Source organism: Ictidomys tridecemlineatus, chromosome X (genome assembly GCF_052094955.1).
Source record: "Ictidomys tridecemlineatus isolate mIctTri1 chromosome X, mIctTri1.hap1, whole genome shotgun sequence".
In the NCBI taxonomy this organism is placed as follows: Eukaryota; Metazoa; Chordata; class Mammalia; order Rodentia; family Sciuridae; genus Ictidomys; species Ictidomys tridecemlineatus.
This window is the reverse complement of record NC_135493.1, coordinates 20008985-20017360: the sequence shown is the minus strand read 5'-3', so window position 1 is coordinate 20017360 and position 8376 is coordinate 20008985. Positions and strand designations below refer to the sequence as shown.

At 36.7% G+C, this 8376-nt stretch overlaps 1 pseudogene; it reads right to left on the bottom strand.

Annotated features, from left to right (window-relative positions):
* Positions 1 to 3357: 3357 nt before the first annotated feature.
* On the bottom strand, positions 3358 to 4606 carry LOC101965602 (E3 ubiquitin-protein ligase TRIM34 pseudogene; annotated as a pseudogene).
* Between the last annotated feature and the right edge of the window lie 3770 nt (positions 4607 to 8376).

Here is an 8376-nt window from a genome sequence, read left to right as displayed (position 1 = left end):
AAATACCAAGCAATCCATATAAATCTCCTAGAACAAATAAGCAATTTCACTAAGTTGCAGGATACAAGAATAACACACAAAGACCCAAATTGTGTTTTTATACACTAGCAAGAGCAAGTGACACCAAAATGAAATAATATCATACCATTTACAATTGCTTAAAAACTGAAAGACTTAGGTGTAAACCTAACAAAATATGTAAAGGAATTGTATGCTGAAAACTACACAATGTTGATAAGAGAAATGTTTGAGAATCAGAATAAATGGAGAGACACAGCATGTTCATGAATTGGAAGACTCAAGTGTAAGAATGTCAAGCCTGTCCAAATTGATGTATATACTTAATGCAATTTATATCAAAATCCAAGTAAAATGTTATGGTTATATATAGACAACATATATCTATAATGGGTAAATAGATGAGAGAAAAAGATTATATCTATAAAAAAATCTTGCCCAGGCTTTGGTAGAAAAGTCAAAGGAACTAGAATCACTAAAAACACTTTTGAAAAACGGCAGAAAGAATTAAAGTGCCCAATTTCAACTTTTATTATATAACTGCAATACAGTAATTAGAACTGTGTGGTATTGGCAGAGTGATAGAGGCATAGATCAATGGAGCAGAACATAGAACCCAAATATAGGCACACACAAATATGCCCGCTGATTTTTGACAAAAGGGCAAAAGCAATTCAGTGAAGAAAAGATATTTTCAATAAATGGTATTGAAACAATTGGAAGTTCACAAGGCAAAAAGTGAACCTCAACCAAAGATTCACACTTCATACACAAATTAACTCAAAATGCATTGTGAATTTACATATAAAATGTAAAACTATATAACTTTTAGGAGAAAATCTTTGGGATACGGGATTAGGCAAAGAATCCTTAGAGTTACTTGATACCAAAAGCATAATATATAAAGAATAATTGATAAATCAGATTTCATCAATGTTAAAAAAACTTTTGTTTCATGAAAGAGACCATTAAAAGGATAGAAATATAGTTTATACAGTAGGAGAAAATATTCTCGAATCACATATCTGACCAAAAGAATCTAATATTTATATACATAAAGAACTTGAGAACTTAAAAGTAAAACCAAACAAGCAAATAGAAAATAGTAAAAAGATATGAAGAGACATTTCACAGAAAGTGACATACAATGGTAAATAAGCACATAAAAATATGGAAAACACTACTTGCATTATGCAATGTTGATCAGAACAGACAAAATATGAAATAGAATTCCCAAACCTAATTGTCTGTTTGTTTGTTTGTTTTGTTTTGTTTTTTTGAACTGGGGGTTGAATCCAGGGGCAAAAATTAATAAATCAATGCAATTACAATACAAAATTTGAAGAAAATTACATCTATTCTATTCTATTTATTTATTTATTTATTTATTTATTTACTTATTTATTTATTTACTATGTGTTGCTGAGGATTGAACCCAGTGCCTCATGTGTGCTAGGCAAGTGCTTTACCACTGAGCCACAACCCCAGCCCTAGTTACATCTATTTTAACATGAATTCATAATTTAAATCTTTCTCACATAAAAACTCCAAGTGAACATGGCTTCATTAGTGAATTCCATTAAACTTTTGATGAATAATGGTAATCCCACACAAAATGTTTCAGAAAATTAAAGAATGTGTGCTTTAAAATAATAATAATATTAATCTGAAACTAAAATCAGAAAGGAAGTATTTTTAAAATAACAAAATCTGGACCAGCCAGGTATGGTGGCACATGCTTGTAATCCCAGTGGTTCTGGAGGCTGAGGCAGGAGGATCACAAGTTCAAAGCCAGTAGAGTTCAAAAGTTTCTTTAAAAGTGAAACACAATTCAGCAACTGCACTTCTGGCCACTTATCCCACAAAAATGAAAGCTTATACTATATACACACACAAACAAGCATGCATGCATGTGTGCATACATACACACACCTGCATACAGATGCTTATAGCAAGTTTATTCATAATAACCCAAACCTGGAAACAACCCTGCTGTTCTTCAGTGGGTAATCCAATAGGTGAATGCAATAGAAATTATGCAACTGTGTCATTTTCATACCATGGAATGCTTCTCATCAATAAACTGGAACAAACTATTAAGAATATCAGTGAATCTTTAGATAATTATGCCAAGTAAAATAATCATTCCCTAAAAGTTACCTACCATAATATTTGGGAATACCAGGGATTGAACCTAGGGGGACTTAACCACTGAGCCACATCCCAAGTTCATTTTTATTTATTTATTTATTTTTTAAATTTTGAGACAGGGTCTCACCATGTTGCTTAGGGCCTCGCTTACTTGCTGAGTCTGGCTTTACACTTGTGATCCTCCTGCCTCAGCCTCCCAAGCTAATGGGACTACATGCACATGCTACCACACCCAGTTTATATAACATTCTTTTTTTTAGGCATTTTATATTTATTGACATTTAGTTTCACATAATGATCTTAACTAAGGTACAGTTTGAAATCCCAATTTGTATTTGAGAAAAAAGAACCATAACATTTATTTACCATTACACAGTTTATTACAGAGGAAACAGGATTTGAATTAAATCCTCTGAAGATGACTCTTCACTCTGGGTAAATCTATAGTGGATGTTTTTCTCTCCTCAACTGCCCAATCAACCTTGGGTATCCTGGGCAAACTGACATTTGATCAAAGACTCTCCAGTTTTTGGTCATCCTGGTCACAGGAGTGATTTGTGTGGATTTTTCTAAATAACACAAATGGGTGGCCAAGAGGCTTTGCTACTCTCTTCATGTCAGTGGCAGGGAAATATGGAGAAATGGGAGGGCACGGATATTTTAAACAATGATCCATCTTTATTTTGATGCCAGAGATTGAATCCAGGAGTATTTAAGCACTAAGCCACATCCCCAACTCCCTGTTTTTGTTTTTTAAATTTTGAGACAGAATCTTGCTAAATTGCTGAGGCTGGCTTTGAATTATGATCCTCCTATCTCCTATCTCAGCCAGAGCTCCTGGGATTCGATGTCTATCTTTGAGAATATGAAGAAGAATAAATGGGTACAAAAGCATCTCTCCTAACTTAAACCAGATACATTATAGTGTATCTCATCTCAAGGATGAGTAGAAATTCTCAAGTAGAGAAGGGAGACCACAGGGATGACCACAGGATGTGTTCAGAAGCAGGAGAGGAGCCTCTAGACAAGGAATCCAAAAGTAGGCACAGTGTCATGGGGGCTGGACATTTATAAAGATTGAAATATGCATAAGCAGGCTGAGAAAAATAACATTTAGAGAATTTGTAGATGAGTGACCCATGGTTTGTGCTTCATAGTCGAGAAAAAACCCAACACGGCCGTGAGGAATAGCCATAAAGAGGGCCAACACCTTAGGATCAGAGCTGGAAGAATCCTCAAAGACGATATACTCAAAGTTATTCTGTAAACCTATAACCCAGTAGCCGTACTTAGGTGTGTATGTGGAGGACACATTTGTGTATGATTCGCGTCTTTTCTCTCAGCATACTTTGCAGAACGTTTTCTACAGAATACTCCCAGGATTCAGCTGATCTTTTTGGATACATCAACTTCCCAGTAATGTTTCCCTGAAGAGAAATGTTGGGAGCTTAAGATGCCACAATCGTAACGCTTAAGTGGCAAAATACACACGCTTGTCACTTGTCTCTCATCTTCCAAAAGTGCAAGATTCAAATTTAAGTTGCCTGGATTCAATGTTAAGTCCACCCAGTAGCATTGGGCATCTGTTAGCTCTCTGAAGCTCTGCAGCATCCCCCTCAGATCTGGAGCATGGAATACAGTCTTTAGCTTCTTGGAGACAGTTTTTGGCTTCTTCAGAGTCCAGATCTCACTCCATTTCTTGATTCCACTTGTGTCCTGCAGTAGCTCCAGTGTTGACCATTGACTCTGATGCTCTAGATCTGAGAGGAGCTCTTTCACCAACTGCTTCTGCCAAGCTATCCAGTGTCGTCTTCTCCTCCCGATCCAATCTTTGTAGCTCTCGCTCTTCCTCGCTGTCCAGGATTCTTCTAAGATGATTAAATTCCATTTGTATCCTTTTTCTCTCAGTCTCTACCTGACACTTCCAAGAAGTGATCTCTTCTTGGATATCAGCTTCCAACTTCTCAGCTTCTTCTTGTTCCTTCCTCAGTCTCTTGAGAATTGCTTGGAGCTTGTCCTGATATTCCTTGGTCACTTCATCCATGAGTAATGTTTGGTGCCCACGGTGCTCTTGAGAACTCTCACAAAGCCAGCAAATTACCTTCCTATCCTCCACACAGAAGAGTAGGAATTTCTGTCCATGGTGTGCACATAAGCCTGCATTTTGCACAGTGCTAGGGCTCAACTTGACTTCCCTGAGTCCTTCTGCTACATCAGCTGAAGGCTGATTAGCTTTGGTATTTCCAAATAAGTTCCTGATACTACATAGGAAACACCTGTTTTCCCCTCCTGGGCTGGTCACAGACTTCTTGTTCCTAGAGATGCATGTTTGGCAATAGCTGTGACCACAGCCTAGAGTCAGTAGCTCTGTTAAATGCTTTAGGCAGATGGGACATTTTGCCTTTTCTTGTATGTTCACCAGGGTTTTTGAAGCCATCGCATTGCTCCCCTGGCTTCCTCCGGTCATAACTCCTGATGCTTTACTTGTGTAAATCCTTCTGGATGACTGCTGTAGAATCTTGGTTGGGAACCTCCAATATGTTATCTCTGTTGACTGGTGACGAGTCCTTGCTTCCCCAGTGTTGAAGAATAACACCAGAGAAGCACGCCGAGGCAAGGTCAGAGTGGAAAATAGAAGTTTATTAAAGAATAGCAGAAAAGACTTCTCCCGGAGGAAGAAGGTAACCCAAAAGGTGGAATCCATTGAAGGTCGAATGTGTTCCCCCTATATAACATTCTTGAAATGACAAAATTATAGAAATAAAAAATGCATTAGTGGTTGCCCGAGGTTAAGGACCTTATGGGAGAAGGAACAACATGAGGGATCCTCATGATGATATACTGTTCTATCTTGACTATATCAACGTCAATGTCCTCTTTGTGATATTATACTATAGTTTTACAAGTCATTACCATTGGAGGAAATTGAGTAAAAGATATATGAAATCTGCTTGTATTATATTTTACAAATGCATGTGGATCTAAAATTATCTCAATATAAATTATTTAATTAAAAATAAAAACTGGGGGGTTGGGGCTGTAGCTTAGTGGTAGAGCACTTGCCTAGCACATGCAAGGCCCTGGGTTCAATCCTCAGCACCACATGAAAATAAATAAATAAAGGTATGTGTCCAACTACAACTAAAAAATAAATTAAATTAAAATTAAATTAAAAAAATAAATAAAAACTGGGGAGCTGGGGTTGCGGTTTAGTGGTAGTGTTCACCTAGCACTCATGAGGTGCTGGGTTCAATCCTCAGCACAACATAAAAATAAAATAAAGGTATTGTGTCCATCTACAATTAAAAAACATATATTTTAATAAATAAATGGGGGATGGGGTTGTGGCTTAGTGGTAGAGCGCTTGCCTGGTCTATGTGAGGCCCTGGGTTCAATTCTCAACACCATATATAAATAAAAATAAAGGTCCATCAGCAACTAAAACTATATATTTCAAAAAATAACAATAAAAACTTTTAAAAATCTGGTTACTTTAAATATCCACAAAATCAATGTGCCTATCATCAACTACCAAAAAGGAGAAAGAAAATTCACAAATCACCAATATCAAGAATAAAAGAGTAGAGTGTGATGGTGCATACCTGTAATCCCAGCAACTCAGGAGGCTGATACAGGAGGATCACAAGTTCAAAGCAAGCCTCTAAACAACTTACTGAGAACCTGACTCAAAATAAAAAAGGCTGAAGATGTAGCTCAGTAGTAAAGTGCCTCTGGGTTCAATTCCCCAGTAACCCCGCCAAAAAAAGAATAAAAAAGCAAATATTTATTACAGATGCTATAGATATTAAAAGGATAAAAAGAAATATTTCTTCGGTCAGTTTTGTTGAGCTACTATAACATTACCATAGACTGGATGATTTAAACCAAAAAAAAAATATTTCTCATAGTTCTGAAGGCTGGAAAGTTCAAGATCAAGGTACCCACAAGTCCTGTGTCTGACAACTTCCTGGTTGGTAATGGTGATCTTGTTGTAACTCACATTTCTAACAGCACAGAACAAGGACAAGTTCTTGTATCTCTTCTTAAATGGGCATTAATCTCATTCAGAAGGTTCCACCCTCATAGCCTGATTATCTTCCAAAGGCTCCACCTCCTAATACCATCACATTGGGGGGTTAAGATTTCAACATATTGATTTTGAGGGGACAAATTCAGTCCATAACAATGATAAACATTTGCCTATTAACTTTATAAAATCATGTAAATGAACAAATTTATAGAAATACAAAAATTAATAAAACAATACAATTACATACAAAATTTGAAGAGTATTACATCTATTTTACCTATTTATTTTTTTTCTTATGTGGTGCTGAGGATTGAACCCAGTGCCTCATGTGTGCTAGGCAAGTGCTCTACCACTGAGCCACAACCCCAGCCTGAGTTACATCTATTTTAACAAATGAATTAATAATTTAAATCTTCCTCACAATAAAAACTCCAAGTGAACATGGCTTCATTAGTGAATTCCATTAAATTTTTGATGAATAGTAGTAATCCCACACAAAATGTTTCAGAAAATTAAGGAATGTGTACTTTAAAATAATTTTATGAGTCCAATATTAACCTGAAACTAAAATCAGAAAGAAAACATTTTTAAAATAACAAAATCTGGACAAGCCCAGTGTGGTGGCACATGCTTATAATCCCAGTAGCTCTGAAATCTGAGGCAGGAGGATCACAAGTTCAAAGCCAGACTCAACAACTTATTAAAGCCCTGTCCTAGATAGATAGATAGATAGATAGATAGATAGATAGATAGATAGATAGATAGATAGATAGATAAAACAGGCTGGGGATGTGGTAAAGTGTTCCTAGGTTCAATTCCCAGTACAAAAAAAAATCTGGACCATTTTGTATGTATACCAATATACACAATACCTTTTAAATAGTAGTATATCAAACATAGAAAAGAAAGATAAATTGGAAAATAGATTACATCCAAGGAATGCAAGACAGGTTTAACACTAAAAAAATCAATCCAAGTAATGTAAATCTTTGTGACTTGGGATAGGCTATGTTCTAAGGTATAACATCTAAAATATAAGCAAACAAAATAAAAAGTGGATAAATTTTACTTCATCAAAATACAAAACTTTTGTTGGGTGCAGTGGTACATGCCTGTAATCCCAGTGGCTCAGGAGGCTGAAGCAGGAGGATCATGAGTTCAAGACCAGCCTCAGTAAAAAGCGAGGAACTAAGCAACTCAGTGAGACCCTGTCTGTAAATAAAATACAAAATAGGGCTGAGAATGTGGCTCAGTGGTCGAGTGCCCCTGAGATCAATCCCTGGTACCCCCCCCAAAAAAATTTAAACTTTTACACATAAAATACATTATCAAAACATTATAAGATTGGGTGTGGTGGTGCATGCCTGTAACCCCAGTGATTTGGGAGGCTGAGACAGAAGGATCGTAATTTCAAGGGCAGCATTGACAACTTGGTGAGATCCTGTCAGAAAATAAAAATGACAAGGGAAGGGAAAGGAGAGGTACTGTGGTCTGAATTAAAACAAGATATATTCCATGCTTGTATAATTATGTCAAAATGAATTCTACTGTCATGTATAACTAGAAAGAACAAAAAAATTTAAACCATAGTTCAGGGGCTGGGGCTGGGGATCAGCAGTAGCACACTGGCATGTGTGAGACACTGGGTTTAATTCTCAGAACCACATAAAAATAAATGAATAAAATAAAGGTCCATCAACAACTAAAAATATATTACCAAAAAACAGGCATGAGGGGAATACTGGTCTACCACATGTTCATAGAGGAGGTCAGGTGAGAGGTGCCCAGTCTATATGCCCAATCAGTAGGAGGGTAACCTTTAGAAGTGCATATTGTGATAATAAGACAAGAATTGCTTGCATCATAAAAAAAAATCTAATGGGAACTGGACTGCATCAACAGCAGAGAGAATACAGTAGGTCTAGTGTCTGGCTGAGCAGTTGGGGGAAGACAATGAGCGTGGGGTTCATCTGTGGATCTAGGACATACTCACCAACTAATGAGGAAAGGGTGGTTAACAAGAGGTGTATAAAGAGTGGACAAATGTCAGGTTGGCAAAGGCACTCCCAAAAAACCACTTAGTGGGTGATTAAAATTACCTGTGTTGAAGATTGTCAGTGACCTTAGAGTTAAATAATAGGTAAATAGGTCTGGAGAAGCCAGAGTTGGATATGGAG